Raw genomic sequence first — 16958 nt, 5'->3', positions numbered from 1 at the left:
AACTCATCTTCAACAAAGCTGATGCAATGCAGATGAAAACAAACATTGGGTAAAGGAAACCATATTTAGCAAATGGTGCTGGGAAAACTGGCTAACCACTTGCAGAACAATGAGACTGGACCCCTATCTATCACCATACACAATTAACTTAAAATGGATCAATGACATACATAAGAAACCTCAAACTGTAACAATCTTAGAAGAAAACTTAGAGAACAGATTCCTAGACATTGGGATAGGCAATAAATTCATAGCCAAGTCCTCAAAAGCAAATGCAGCAAAAACTAAGATTGACAGGTGAGACCTTATTGAATTAAAAGTTTTGGACAGCAAAACAAACCATCAAGATAATAAAGCAACAACCCATAGAATGAGAAAAAAAATAACTGGAAGCTATGCATCTGAAAAAAGCCTAAAATCTGGGATCTACACATAATATAAATGAATTGACAGGAAAAAAAAATTTTAAAGCGGCAAGGACACAAACAGACACTTCTCAAAATAAGACATCCAAACAGTTAACAAACATATGAATAAATGCTCAGCCTCACTAATCAACAGAGAAATGTACACCAAAGCTACAATGAGATACCACCGAATACCAGTAAGGATGGCTATCGTTAAAAAGTTTAAAAAAAAAAAAAGGTGTTGGCAAGGCTATGGAAAAAAGGGAATGTTTCTACACTGTAGGTGGGAATGTAAGTTAATTCAATCTTTGTGGAAAGCAGTGTGGCATTTTCTTAAAGAACTAAAAATTGAGTTATCATATGATCCAACAATTGCACTTCTGGGAATATACTCAGAGGAACAGAAGTCGCTCTACCAAAAAGACACCTGCACACATATGTTTACTGCAGCACTATTCACAATAGCAAAAACATGGAACCAACCCAGATGCTTAACAAAAGTGGACAGGATAAAGAAAACGTAAAATGTGATACATATGAGACGGACTCCCAAAAACAGAACTATCTTTTGAAGGGTAGCCCCTTGTAGTATACGTAAGAGCGTGTTTCTCTTAATCAGATGGTTAACCAAAGCTTTTATCTAGAAGTTTTGAGATGTTGCATCACAATTTGTGGAAGAAACATCCCAAGTCGTGGCAAATGGGTGACAGATTCTTCCACCATAACAACACCCCTGCCCACACCACGCTGAGCGCTGTGCAGTTTTTGAACAAAAACAAGGTGATCCCCATGCCCCACCCTCCCTATTCACCTGATCTCACCCTGAGCGCCTTTTTTGTTTCCTCGAGTGAAAAAACTAAAAGTTTCAAAAGTTTTGCCAATGTAGAAGAGGTGAAACAAAACATGGCAGAAGCACTAAAAGGCATCAAAATGAACGAGTTCAAAAACTGTTTTGGGCGGTGGAAAAAAGAGTCTCAATACATGCATTGCATCAAACAGAGAGTACGTTGAAGGTGACTGAAATTTAAACACAAAAGAATAAAGATATAATTTTTTATAAAGAAATTTCAGGGTTTTTTAGGTCCCCCTCACACACATGATGGAATATTGCACAGTCATAAAGAAGAACAAAATCATGTCATTTGCAGCAACATGGATGCAACTGGAGACCATTATACTCAGTGAACTATCACAGAAACATAAAATGAAATACCTTATGTTCTCACTTGTAAGCAGGCCCTGATCACTGGCCACATGAGCACAAAGGTGGGAGAAACAGACACCGGACACTGCTAAAGCGGTAGAGAGGGTCCACTAGAAGCCCAAACCACATTTCCACACAATTTTCTTCTGTAATAAATCCTCACATGTGCCCAACAACTAACATGAAATGTTAACATAAAGCAAAATAACTGTCAATTATTTCCAGGGTGTTTATGTAATTCTGCTTACTTTTCCAATCATGGAGATTCATGCCCAATTTGCTTAAACTGCTGCTTGTGTAATTTTTTTAAAATTTTGAAAGAGAATTCATTATTTCATTGTCAACATTTTAGAGATTTCTTTAAACAAATCACTAAGCTTTTGTTTTCAAAAACTTTTCCAAAAAATTGTGACAGAATACTATGTAGGCCGGGCTCCGTGGCTCAGTCCATAGTCCCAGCACTTTGGGAGGCCATGACAAATGGATTGCCTGAGCCTGCGTGTTTGAGACCAGCCCAGGCAAATTGGTGAGACCTCATCTCTATAATAAATTAAAAAATTAGCTGGGTGTGGTGGCGTGCGCCTGTAGTTCCGGCTACTTGGAAGGCTGAGATGGAAGGGTCACCAGAGCCCAACTGGTTGACGCTGGAGTGACTGTGAGCTTGCCACTGCACTCCAGCCCAGGCCACAGAGTAAGAATCCAACTCAAAAAAAAAAACAAAAAACTGTGTAGGCATAAGAAGGATCATTCAGTGCACATATACTCATCTCTTTTTTGACATGGAGAAGATGAAATAAAAGTTATTTTTAAATAGATTGGTAAATATTATGTCAAAATAGTTTATATTTAATTTCCCATTATAATTGTTAAAATATTTTGTGCTTTCCCTCCATGTGGTTAACACATAAAAATCTAAACATCCTTAAAAGCAACCTGACTTAGTAGGTAGAGTGTGGCTAGCTTGCCTTCAATGACTAGTAATACAACTGTAACTCTGAGGTATAAAAAAATTCTCCAAATGTTAGTATCAGTGAATATGAGGACATTTATAGACTAATACTGAGGGAACAGCATTCCCTCTTTTTTTTAGAAGGTAAGATTTATTCCTGTTAAAATGATTCCTATTTCTACCAAAAAGTAGACTGTATGTATATGTATGTGTGCATGAAAATCCTTTGGCAATTACTAGGTGCCCTTTACTACCTCGTATTTTTTTAATCACTACCCCACTAGGGAGTTAAAGTATCTCATTCGTTTGGTTCCCTTTGACCTTTAGTGTCTGAATTACTAGACAATAGAGCTTCATGGATAATAAAGGTGAAACCTTTTAAAAAATTTTTAAGGAAAAAAAAAAAAAACTCTTGCTCTGCCAATGTTCTAAGGCTTCCCTGTTGTGCAACAAAGCCACTGGCTTTGAAACAGTGCCACAACTCTAGCACCTTGTGCCAGATGCCACATTTACTCAGGGTCATTTGGGCAAAAGTAATGAAAAATATTAAAGCAATATTTACATAGCAGCAGATATGCAATATCAATCATGTTATGGACATGGATGATAAGAATAAGGACTGGATTATCTGAGAGAAAAGTGACATTTTCTCTTGTTTTGGAAAAGTATCATTGCACAGTATGTTTGAGTTTTCTATTTAACTTTATTCCATTTTTTTATTTATGCAGGACTGCTGTAAAAAATTATAATAGTTTTTTTTAAAGGTATCATCAGAAATGTTGTCAAGAAGTGATCTGAAAGTCAAAGAAATATTGTAATAAACTATAAATTATACATAATCCAGTCTGTTATTTCTATGATGAGAAAAAAGGGCAAAGTGTGTGAGCAATAATCAAGCTCAGAAAATGCTTATTAGTTGCCCTCAAATGGCAAACCACTATCTAGATTCTAGCCTTTCTAGTATTACTCTAACAAATTCTCTAGGCTTACCATTACAAGGATCACTTGATTTGTTTAACAATACATCATAAACCCAAGCTCCACCAATAGGTCCAAGTTGAGAATTGTCTTGTGACACTAATGGTGGTTTTCTTTGAAACGCACTGAGCTACAGGTCTCTCTAACATCCCTATGTTTGCTTTGTCCTGGTCACAGATCTTTCTATATTAGATTACTCAGCAACCACTTAGTTGGGTACTTAATTTCCTATCCAACACTAATCATTTCTTGCCCTATTCTCAAGTCTCTGATACCTTATTTACTATTCCCAAACTGAAGAAAAGATTCTAAATAGTTCTTGGTTCTTGTTCAATCTACAATAGCTTACTCCATGGTACATCTACTAGTAATATTTCAACTACTTCCAAATACATTTGGCATTTTCTGTCCCTTAAGAAAATACTGAATTCTCATTCAAGGAGCCAGAGAAGAATGCCTTCTCATGATAGGAAGAGAAACCTATGGCTACCATTGAATAGAGGGAAATAGAACAAATCGTACTGCCTACATTATTGACCCAGGCATTTTAACAGATTATCTCACCTAGTCTTCAAGTAGGTATCCTACAGATGTTATAAATGGGGAAATTGGGACCCCAAGAGTCCAATGTTAAAAATGGAGAACATGACCAAATCAGTATTTCAGCTTATGCCCTACCCTGCCTTTCAAAAGAAAAGCCAGGGGTCCAAGTCTACTACTACTTGGGTATTCTAACTGAGGAACAAAGATACATTATTACTCTTATGGAATGAATTATATTCCCCCCAAATTTCCATGTTGAAGAACTAATGTCTAGGACCACAGCATGCGATTGTATTTGGATATGGAGTCTTTAAAGTGATTAAGTTAAAATGAGGTCATGAGGACGATTGGTGTCTTTAAAAGAAGAAGAAAATAGGACACACAGAGAGACACTGGGATACGATGCACAGAGGTGAGACTATATGAGGACACAATAAGAAGGTGGTCATCAGCAAACCAAAAAGAGAAACCTCGGAGGAAACCACCTTGATCTTGGACTTCTAGCTTCTAGAACTGTAAAAAATCAACTTCTATTGTTTAAACCACTCAGTCTGTGGTATTTTGCCATGACAGCCTAGCAAACTAACACAATCCTCATAATAAAGAGTGCCGAATTTCCTATCTAGTCATGTGGGATGAGTTATCTTGAGACCATTTTTGGCCTCATTTTTGGCCTCATGGCTCTTTTTTCTTCCTAGACTTGAGATCTGATTTCTATCTAGCATACTACATTAACCAAGTCAGACTAATTTCTTTTTCTTTTCTTTTCTTTTTTTTTTTTGAAAGCAGAATTTATTGGGAGGACAGAAAAGCTCTCACAGTGGGAGGGGAACGGAATCTAATTTCTTTTTCTTTCTTTCTTTCTGTTTTTTTTTTTGAGTAGGAGTCTCACTCTGTCATCCAGGCTGCAGTGTAGAGGCACACTCACGACCACCGCAGCCTTGACCTGCTGGGCTCAGGTGATCCTTCCGCTTTAGCCTTTCAAGTAACTGGAACTACAGGCATGTACCACCACACCCAGCTAATTGTTCTGATCGTATTGTAGAGATAAGACCTTAACATGTTGCTCAGGCTGGTCTTGAACCCGTGGGCTCAGGCAATCCTCTTGCCTCAGCCTCCCAAAGTTCTGGGATTACAAGCGTGAGATACCACGCTCAGCTTCAGGCCAATTTCTATTAGGGTTTCAAGTATTTTCTTTAAGTGCAGGAGACCACATCAGCGTATAGGATTGGAGATGAAGATACAAAATAAACAGGAGAGAAATGTCTACAACATACTTTATACACATGGCACACTCCTGGTCCAACTCCATACCCCAAAGCTTAGTGACAAGTCCTGGGGTGCCACACTAAGACAAGCATTGGAGCTGAGTTCATTATCAGGTAGAAGAATTGAGCATACTTTTGGAATAATTTCTGATACTTTATAATACAGTTTAGTACTTAAGAATGCAGACAGGAACCACACTGCCTGGATTCAACCTGGACTCCTTCACTATGTGACTTTTGGCAATTTAGTTAAACTTTCTGCTGCTCAATTGTTTTTATGTTTAAAATAAGGAAAATTCTACCAAAAGGACACCTGCACACGCATGTTTATTGCAGCATTATTCACAATAGCAAAAACATGGATCCAACCGTGCTGACAACCAAAATTGGACTGGATTTTTTAAAACGTAGTACAGATACACAATAGAATTTTATGCAGCCATAAAGAAGGACAAGCATATGGACTTTGCAGTAACTTGAATGGATTTAGAGCTATAATACTCAGTGATCTATCACAGAAACAAAGAACTGAGTACCACGTGCTCTCATTCATAAGTGGACCCTGAACATTTACCATAATATTATAAGAAAAAGATTGGCAGTAGCCGGAAACTGCCAGGAGAAGGAGGGGACACATCAATATCAATAAGGGTAACTTATCTCAGGTGAAGTAGACACCAAAGGAAGGTCCAGACTTTACCTGTACAATGATCACTTGTAAACCAAATTCTGAATTGCACTACACATCTTTAAAATAAAATAATAAGAAACACTATTATTTTTAATCAACTGAGTCAATGCGTTTAAAGGGCTCCAAATATCATGTAGCACAATGCATTAACATTATTACTTTGTTACAGAGGTGCAACATTTGCAGGTTTGTTTCCTCTTTTAAAGAAAATAAAATTATTTACCCACCTATATAACAGAACAAAATTAGTATTTTTGTGCCTCCTGATTTCATTACAAGAATATAAAAATGAAAGCTGGGCACGGTATCTCACACCTATAATCCCAGCACCTTGGGAGGCTGACGCAAGAGGATTGCGTGTGTCCAGGAGTTTGAGACTATCCTGGGCAACATGGTGAGACCTTATCTCACCAATAAATCAAAAAATTAACCAGGTGAGGTGGTACATGCCTGTAGTCCCAGCTACTTGGGAGACTGAGGCAAGAGAATCACTAGAGCCCAGCATGACAAGGCTACAGTAGCCTGGGCAACAGAAAAAAGAAAAAAAAAGAATATAAAGATGAAGCTATTTCTGCCATTAATGAATTTGCTGTTTTCAGAAAGTTTCTGTAAATGGTAATTATTTTCTTAATTGTCCAGAAATTAACTTCATCTTTCCAAGACATTGTCAATCTGCCATTCATTCAACAGGCATCCGTTAACCATTTACTATGTGACAAGTAATGCCATAGGCACCATAGATGTAGGAAAGATAACTCAATTTCTTCCTTCAAAGCTTTAATTTTGTAGTCTAATGAAGGAAACAGATGATTATAGATACGCATCTGGCACAATAACCAACACTTAGTAGCGTCTGAAAGAATGAATGAATGAGAAATTAAATGAAGTCATAAAACAGAAAAAAAATAAACTGAAGGAAATAAAGAGGTAGAGGGAGGAAATAATTCAGCCTAAAGAATTAAGCAAGACTTCTCAAAGAATTTAATACTTGAATATAAAGTGTGTCAATTAAATAGTACTATTAAATAAGTAATTTCAACATGCAGAAAGAGGAAATCCTTGAGAAAGCATTAATTCCTCATTGGAAAAATTATGGGAAAAGGAACAATTTGTAATTATTTATTTTGGAGCATATATCTTTAAAAATTGGTGATGTACAGCCGGGCTCGGTGGCTCAGCCTGTAATCCCACGCCTTTGGGAGGCTGAGGTGAATGGATTGCCTGAACCTGCAGGTTCGAGACCCGCCTCAGCAGTGAGACCTCATCTCTACAATAAATCAAAAAATCAGCCGGGTGTGCTAGCACATGCCTGTAATTCCTGCTACTCGAAAGGCTGAGGCGGAAGGATCGCCGGAGCCCAGCAGGTGAGGCTGCGGTGGCCGGGAGCGGCCACTGCACTCCAGTCTGGGCGACCGAGTGAGACTCCAACTCAAAAAAAAAAAAAAAAAAAAAAAATTGGTGATGTGATAAAACTTGCTTGTTTCTACCCTGAATATATATTTGCTGGGAATGTTAAGTTTTTAGGAAAACTCTTCATTTTAGTTTTGCATCATCATTAGCACCAGACTTGCCACACTTCCTGGGATGCTGCCCAGGGTGACAGCACCAAGGCTGGGATAGGGACCATATTCTCAGACCCTGTTCTGCCCACAGAATCTGATAGTAAAAGGCACACTGAGGGATCCGAACCAGGACTGAAGAAGTTGCCAGAACCTAGTGCCATGTAGGCAGTGCCCTGTGAATAACTCAATTCACCAACAAAGAGCTGCTTAGCTTACAAAAGGCAGTTCCAAGAGGACTGGACAGTATCGTGGTTTAAAAGCTGCTACATTAAGACCTGCAAATGGAAAGACTGACTGGAGAAGGCAAATATATGTACTACGAAAGATAGCATTTGAGAAAGAATTCCTGGGAATTGCTTTCTACTAGGACTTCAAACCAGGTGGTGTGAGGCTCCAAACAGACTGGTAATTATGTAGCTACAAACCTTAATAATCAAACGCTTAGAAAGTTCCCTGGTTATAATGGACAGAATATAATTGCAGTGTGTCCAATATGTCACAGTATGCTATACATAGCATAGGAAACAGCAAAGGGTGGACATCAGTCTGGAAAATCAATGAAGCTTTAGCAAAATGAATTAGACAAACTCAACAATTAATACTTAGCCTGGTCTGGTGATTTATGCTTGTAATCCCAGCTGCTTGGGAAACTGAAACAGGAGCATCAACTGAGGCCAGGAGTTCAAGACCAGTCTAGACAACATAGCAAGACTTCATCTCTAAAACGAGTTTTTTAAAAATGTTTTAACGTTTAAACAAAAAATGCTGGACGTTGATGTGTTGGCAAAAGGCCCGTATCCTGATCCAACAGGGCCTCATGACTATTTAATACAAATAGAACTGGAAGTGGGGATAGGACAATGGCCCTCTATTAATACTAACAGTTGGGGTTCAAGGGACACACCTATACAAGTCTTATGGCTCCACAAATATGTGTAAGTTCTCTAGGGACACCTGAAATTTGCATAGATGCAGTATGACCGCTCTCATACCCACAATAGGTCTAAATATAATGGATCCCAAAATACAGTTAAGTAAGGATAGGAACTCTTGTAAATTCCAGTGTGTTCTCCTCGTAGTTGTAATGTGGGCCCTGCTATACAATAACACAATGGAAACCAGACTCAGGACTAGCCTGTGAGACAAGACAGGGTAATTGGTTTTGCTCTCATTTAATTTTGAACCCAGGAATAACTGTAATGACCAGTTGTAATAATGTCTGCCCTTAATAATATCTAGTGTGTGAATAGCTGGGCATGGTGGCATGTGCCTGTAGTTCCAGCTACTTTGAAGGCTGAGGAGGAAGAATCTCCTGAGCTCAGCAGGTCGAGGCTGAGGTGGCTGGGAGCGTGCCACTGTACTCCAGCCTGGGCAGCAGTGTGAGACTCCAACTTATAAAACAAAACAAAATAAGAATAATAATAGGGCAACCCTTTCGGGTCCTCTTCCACTGTGGGAGCTTTTCTGTCTTCCTAATAAATCCTGCTTTCTCAAATAATGATAATATCTAGTGTGTGGACAAGGGAAGAATCTGTTGGTAAGGAAAAGTAAATATCTCTGCAATCCTACTAATTTGTTCTGCAATGAAACTGAATTGCACCATAATTGCATGACAAAAAGGTATAATACTGGCATTGTTTACTGGCATCATTGGTAAATACTTTTTTTTTTTTTTTTAGTCAGAGTCACTCTGTCACCCAAGCTGGAGTGCAGTATCATTCTCACGACCACTGCAGCCTCAACCTGCTGGGCTCAGATGATCCTTTCTCCTCAGCCTTCTAAGTAGCTGGAACTACAGGTGCACACCACCATACACAGCTAATTTTGTGACATTGTAGAGACGAGGTCTCACCAAGTTGCCCCAACTGGTCTCGAACCGCTGGACTCAAGCAATCCTTTCGCCTCTGCCTCCCAAAGTGCTAGGATTACAAGCATGAGCCATCATGCCCAACCATGAGAAAGTCTCATGATATACCGATATTGATGATTAAATGTATTGAGAGACTGAGTTAAATATCCTCAGGATGAAATACCTATGGGAAAATAACTGGTCTGAGGAGGAACTTCATCTGAGGAGGAACTTCACCCACAGCTCATGTCTGTGCTAAATGTATCTACATAAGCTCATCATAAGGTACAAATAGGAGTAGATGAAGTGATGGAAAAAAATCATCAAATCAGTATAAGAATATGAAAATGTGTGCAATGGCTTTACAGTACAATTTAGTTGTGTCTTTAAATCTACTCCTTGCCCACACTGGCATCCAAATGTTAGGCATATTCATGTTGGTATTGTTGGTGTAATATTCTAAAAATGCTACACCAGGCCGGGTTCAGTGGCACAGCCTGTAATCCCAGCACTTTGGGAGGCCGAGGCGAATGGATTGCCTGAGCCTGCAGGTTCAAGACCAGCCCAGGCAACTTGGCAAGACCTTGTCTCTACAATAAATCAAAAATTAGCCAGGCGTGGTAGTGTGTGCCTGTAGTTCCAGCTACTTGGAAGGCTGAGGCGGAAGGATTCTCAGAGCCCAGCAGGTCGAGGCTGGGGTGGCCGTGAGTGTGCCGATGCACTCCAACCCAGGCGATGGAGTAAGACTCCAATTCAAAAAAAAAAAAAAAAAATCTACACCAAATGTAAATGCTCTGGTAGATATGATCTTTTGTGTCGAGATGCCTGTGGCCAGAGGCCTTGGGAGACTGAAATAATAAAAAATATAAATCATTTGCTGTGGTTCACACCTGTAATCCCAGCATTTTGGAAGGTTGAAGTGGGAGGATTACTTGAACCCAAGAGCTCAAGACCAGCCTTGGCAACATAGCAAGACCTGGTCTCTACAAAAAAAAAAAAAAAAAATCAAAAAATTAGCCAGGTGTAGTGGTGCATGCTTGTAATCTCAGCTACTCGGAAGGCTGGATCAGGAGGATCACCTGAGCCCAGGAGGTTGAGGCTGCAATGAGCTATGATCGTCCCACTGTATTCCAGCCTGGGCGACAGAGTGAGATCCCAACTGAGCCCCCCAAAAAAGAAAAACAAGAAAAGAAATATATACTTTGGATTCTGTCCTTGGCTTCTGACAAAGAGTTCCGCAAATCTTTGTAAATAGAGGATCTAGAACCTTTTGTTCTAATATTTGAACTTTGATGCTGACATAGAGCTCCTAAGAACTTTGTAATTTCCTTAGTGATAGGAGTGTTTGACACAGAGCTCTTAAATACTTTGGAATTTCCTGTCTGATAGGAGCATCTTTTGTTCTACCGAGGCATCTTTTGGAGGGGCTAATCAGCAAAATGATCAAGTCAAGATTAGAAGCTTGCAACTTTCAGCCATATTCCCTATTCTGAAATGGGAAAGGAGCTTGAAATGTAGTTAATAATGGATCGTGTCTATGCAATGGAGCCTCCATAAAAATTCCAAAAGTAAGGAATCGGAGAGCTTCCAGAGTGATGAATACATTCATATGCCAGGAGGGTGTCTAAGTTCAACTTCACAGGGACAGAAGCTCCCTTGTCTGGGAGCCTTCCAGACCTTGCCCTATATGCCTCTTCAGCTGACTGCTCATTTATATTACCTAAAACATTCTTTGCAATAAACTGGCAATAGTAAGTGCCAACCTAAATAACAAACAAAGAGAGTCTCTCTAGAAGAAAAGATATGTGTTAGGGAATAAAATTTTGCAATGAGGATACTCATGCCATAGAAAACTCTGTGTATTTAGAGAAGTAAAGAAAGACAAAGGTTTTTAAAGAAAAATATGAGGATGATACTGTTATTTTGAAAGATTTATTCTACAAAGATTAGTAACAGTATTATTCTACAAATGTGTTTATTCTACATTTTACTTATTTATTTTTATTTATTTACATTTTATTTGTTCTACAAGATCAATAATAAGGGTGACAACAGTCCGAGGTTGGGCAGACAATACCTGGGTAGAAGTCCTTGCAGAAATATTTTTTGTGTAAGATTGCAATAGTCCTTACGTTTATGGATTTTGTAGTATCTTTTTTACCATCAGGCAAGCAATCTTGAGAACTCTCTTTCTGTGACCTGCTTTGGCTCTTTTTGTCAGGATTTTCTCAGCAGTAGTAACTCCATTTTTACTCTGACCACACTTTCACATAAGTAAATTGTCTTCCTGGGTTCTGTGAGGGACTCTAGCAAATTACTGAACCTGGGGGAAGTGATTGTCAGAACCTCCAATTTGTAGCCAAGGCAGACAGAAGTTGTGGGTAACTTGGGGACCTACTGCTTGAGGTCAGCATCTAAAGTGAGAGGCAGGCTAGTGACACTGAGCCTTAATCAGTGGGGTCTGTGCTAACTCTGGTTAGTGACAAAATTGAATTGAATTGTTAGATACCCACTTGGTCTTGGAAAATCTGATATGGTGGGGAGGGAATCCACACACACTAAGGTCAGCAATGAATTGTGAAAGTAGCAGAGTGGGGGAAAAAATTTTTTTTTAAATACAGAATGTCTTTTAGAGTAAAAAAAACAAACAAACAACATTCCTATGAAAGGCTCTTTTTGTTTCCTTTCCAGTGATTTTGACAATTATAAGCATAGCTCTTATAGACATACCTCCCATGTTTTTTGGTGTACATAAACACACATTTGTGTGTAGCATATACCAAGGATTTAAAAAATTATTTTCTTGAAAAGATTCAAGCAAAATATTTCTTTAAAATGATTTTACCAATCTAGACCCAAAGTAGTACCTAATGATACATACTCATTTCTGAATTGTTATCAAAACCTAGAAATGTCAGGCCTACTCAGTTTCCCAGTCAAATGAATTTTGTTTTAATTTGCATTTTCCTGTTTCCCAAAAGCTTAAATTTTTGGTGTTTATTGTTGATTGCTGGCTTTTTGAAATTGTTGTTCTCTACACAGGAATTTTCACTATGCCAATATTTGCAATGATATCTTACTATAGATTTATGATCGAATCTATTTCAGAAAATTTCAAATTTAAATATTAGAATGATCTTTGTCCTCAAAAAAACATTCTGTTGTATAAAATTTTAAATGTGCATATGATAATAAAGAGAATAATATCCTGAATCATCCTATGTCTACCTCCCAGCTTCAACAACTGTTCATGGCTAATCTTTTTTTTTTTTTTTTTGAGTTGGAGTCTCACTCTGTCGCCCAGACTGGAGTGCGCAGCCTCAACCTGCTGGGCTCCGGCGATCCTTCCGCCTCAGCCTTCCAAATAGCCGGAATTACAGGCATGCGCTACCATGCCCAGCTGATTTTTTGATTTATTGTAGAGATGAGGTCTTGCTGCCCAGGTGGGTCTCGAACCCGCGGGCTCAGGCAATCCACTCACCTCAGCCTCCCAAAGGCACGGGATTACAGGCTGAAACACCGAGCCCGACTCATGGCTAATCTTACTTCACCTAACCACAACCCAACTGCCACCCTTACACTCCCACACACACATTCCCCAGAATTACTCTGAGGCAAACTGAAAATATCATGGCATTTCATTCATTAAAATGTATGTATGCTAAATGCATAGCAAAAACAATAATATAATGTTAAACTAATAAACTAATAGTGATATTGTAGTATAGTTGTAGTATACATTAAATATAAAATTATATATAGATATATTCATATATTAACAGTATATATAATAAGGACTTTTTAACACAACCAAAATACCTTTATATAACCTTAAAAATGAGCAACTTTTTTTTTTTTTTTTTTTTTTTTAATTGGAGCCTGACTCTGTTGCCCAGACTGGAGTGCAGTGGCATATTCCTGGCCACCACAGTCTCGACTTGCTGGGCTCCAGCAATTCTTCTGCCTCAGCCTTCCAAGTAGCCAGAACTACAGGTGCACGCTACCACACCCGGCTAATTTTTGATTTATTGTAGAGATGAGGTCTCACCAAGTTCCCCGGGCAGGTCTCAAACCCGTGGGCTCAGGCAATCCACTAGCCTCAGCCTCCCAAGTGCTGGGATTACAGACTGGGCCACCGAGCCTGGCCAGCAACCATTCTTATTATCACCAATATGCAGTATCTAAAATTTCTGTTTGCCTTATAATTATTTTTTCATAAGAGACTGTGCTTTTGAGAAACAGACATTTAATTTAGTTGTGATTAGGAAGGATACCTATGACTTCAGGTTTCTTCAGGAAAATGGACACTTCTTTACTGGAAAATCTCATGAAAATGAGACATGCTCATGACATGGCTACCCTAAAATGGCCTTAAACTTTGGGATGGCCTCGGAAGCTCCCCTTCTTCTGCTTTATCTGGGGGCTTTATTTGCTTAATGACTAACATGTAGGATTAAATATTTTGTAAATACTCAAATATTCATTGCCTTCTTCTACAATATATATTTTGATACATTTGCTATGCCCGATGATTTTCAACAAAGATGACAGCTCATTTCTATAGTGTACACAGCAGTTGACCCGAAAAACGAACCCCCTACACACACACAGATCCATTACAATCCTCTAGGGTGGTGGGAGTTATTACTGTGTTTTTAAATTTTGTGTCCAAAGAATGAAGTGGTGCCAACCATTATTTAAATATGGAGGAAATACTATGCCCAAATCCCTTCCCCACCCAGTTGTTATGGGGATGAGATGATTTGTAAAGACACATGCTGGGATTTGTAGGGCTTTACCCTGCCAGACATGAGTATGTTGCTCTATGTCTGCCCATGCGTCTGCCCATGGCCCTGGGCACTTACCTTAAATGTGAGTATGAACACATCTGTCTGTGGGAGAGGCAGAAAGGACAGGAGGGGATGAGGAGAGAGGTCAGAGATGAAAATCAGTTCTCCAATTCACTGATCAGCTTTTGTTTTCCCTTGTCAAAGGAAGAGTTTGGTAATGCATCATTTTCCCAATACCCTAGAAAAACTAAACAGTAATATCAGGGCAGTCAAGAAATGCCTCAGTTGATGATCAAGACTGGAAAGGTAACTCAGCCTCTGTGAGAAATACTAGCACTTTTTCATACTCAAAGAGAGGCGAATAGTCTAATGTCCACTAGCTTATGATCATAAATACATGGCCGCCAATTTTATTACACTAAAACTCAAGCCTTTATCACTAATTATTAGTATATTTTTCAGAACGGCATGCTTCTTTATTAAAGTTTAATTCCCACCTGCCTCTCATTTTTCATCCGAAACACTATGAGACAAACTAAGTTCGCTTCAGGCCCTCAAGGCAGGAAGATACCTTGGGGTGGCTAAGGAGACTCTACCACCTCCTCCTTCCGCTGCTTTGGCTACTGGCCAAGGCTGTTGGCAGAAGAGTTCTGTTACACCACTCAAGAAGCCATGTAGGAATATTCCCTTCAGGGGAACTAAGCAGTGGCCAGGACTAGAGGGGAGAGCAGCTGCACCTAACAGTTTCCCCTGAGTAGTCTCAGACATTCCATCTTTCTGGGAAGTGCAACCAAGAACGTTTGAGAAATCAGGCAAAGGAATGTGGAGAGCAAACCAGGTTCAAGTTTCTCTTCTATGAAAATCTGAAGAGCAAGGGAGCGAAATAGTGTCTCACTTGTTATCAGTTATCCCAGAATAAGAGAATAGATGTTCCTATTCAGATTCTTTTTTAAAAAGGAGAGGGGTGGAGAATCTCATTTGTAATTGTATATTCTTACCTACTCTCATACAACAGACTAGGATTTAAAAGAAGAGGAAGAGGAGGGATGGTCTTCTCTTATTTTCAAAATCTCTCAATTCGACTCTGCTCACAAGAAATAAATATGTGAAAAAACAATAGATGTAAAAAACAAAAGAAATAAAATAAGTTGTTATTACCCATAACCACCTGAAAAAATTTTTTATTTAAAAATAGATTTAGCTTAAATATAAAATATCTTACTACTTTTTTTTTATAAATTAGAATCTAAAGCAAAGGTAATAAATGGAAAATAATTGTAACAAGCATATAACGTAGGGTTTCAGAATAATGTGTTACCTTTGGTATAGTATAAAATTCATTTTTATCATACACACAAATTTTTTGTTTGTTTGTCTGAGTTGGAGTCTCACTCTGTTGCCCAGGTTGGAGTGCAGTAGCATGATCACGACCACCATAGCCTTGACCTGCTGGGCTCAGGAGATCCTTCTGTCTTGACCTGCTGGGCTCAGGCGATCCTTCTGTCTCGGCCTTCCAAGTAGCTGGAACTACCGGCTAATTTATTTATTTATTTATTGTAGAAACAAGGTTTCGCCAAGTTGCCCGGGCTGGTCTCAAACCCCTAGACTCAGACAATCCTCTCGCCGTGGCTTCCAAAAGTGCTGGGATTACAGGCTTGAGCCACTACACCTGTCCCCCCCCCACACACACACAAATTTAACTAGACATATGAAAAAATGATTATTCCACTCATTCCTGAAAAATATTGAATGGCATGTATTAATATTTTAATAGCCTAATATTAAAGATTTATCCTATAGACTGAACAGCAACATAAAACTGCTTACATGACCTGCAGTTACCGTAATTTAAGGATGGCAAAAGTGTTTGCATTTGGTGGCAACTCCTTTAGGAAGCTACACATGGACAGAAAGCATCTCCCAACTGTGTAGCAAACTGATCCATTTTCAAGTCATGCTCTTCAATGTATTAGAAAATATTGGATGCAGAGTTTTAAAGTTGAATTTCGCTTTTTCTTTTGATGAAGTACCTTGGCTTTCTTTATAGCATTATTAGTAAGTACATAAAGTATGTCAAATGCTATGCAGGAGGGTTTTTGTTGGTTTTTTTAAATTTTATTTTAGACTCATCTGGTACATGTGAGGATTCGCTACATAAGTATATTGCGTGCAGGTGAGGTTTGAGCTTCCAGTGAGGCCTCTCTCTCCCAGTAGTGGACTTGGTACCCAGTGTATGGTTTTGGGTCCCTTGTCCCTCCTCCCTCTTTTAGCAGTACTCAGCGTTTGTTGTTCCTGCCTTTGTTCTCAATTTCTACTTTTTAAAATCATTTTCGGTAGGCTCCTTTTACCGATGTATTTAATTACTGGATTTTTTTTCTTCTGTTTTAAAAATAAGCAAAACAATTTCATTACACACACTTAAACAGTATAAGAATATGTACACAGTAGCTGGGCATGGTTGCTCACATCTGTAATCCCAGCACTTTGGAAGGTGGAGACAAGAGAATTGCCTGAGCTAAGGGGTTCGAGATCAGCCTGAGTAACATGGTGAGACCTCATCTCTACAATAATTTTTTTTAAATAGCCAGGTATGGTGGTGTGCTTCTGTGGTTCCAGCTACTTGGAAGGCTGACGTGGAAGGATTGCCTGAGCCCAGCAGGTTGAGGCTGCATTGGTCATGAGTGTGCCACTGCACTCCACCCTCGGTGACAGAGTGA

The sequence above is a fragment of the Carlito syrichta genome, unplaced genomic scaffold, assembly GCF_000164805.1.
Source record: "Carlito syrichta isolate Samal-C Ts95f unplaced genomic scaffold, Tarsius_syrichta-2.0.1 Scaffold302900, whole genome shotgun sequence".
NCBI classification, from domain to species: Eukaryota; Metazoa; Chordata; class Mammalia; order Primates; family Tarsiidae; genus Carlito; species Carlito syrichta.
Note: the sequence above shows the minus strand (reverse complement) of the source record.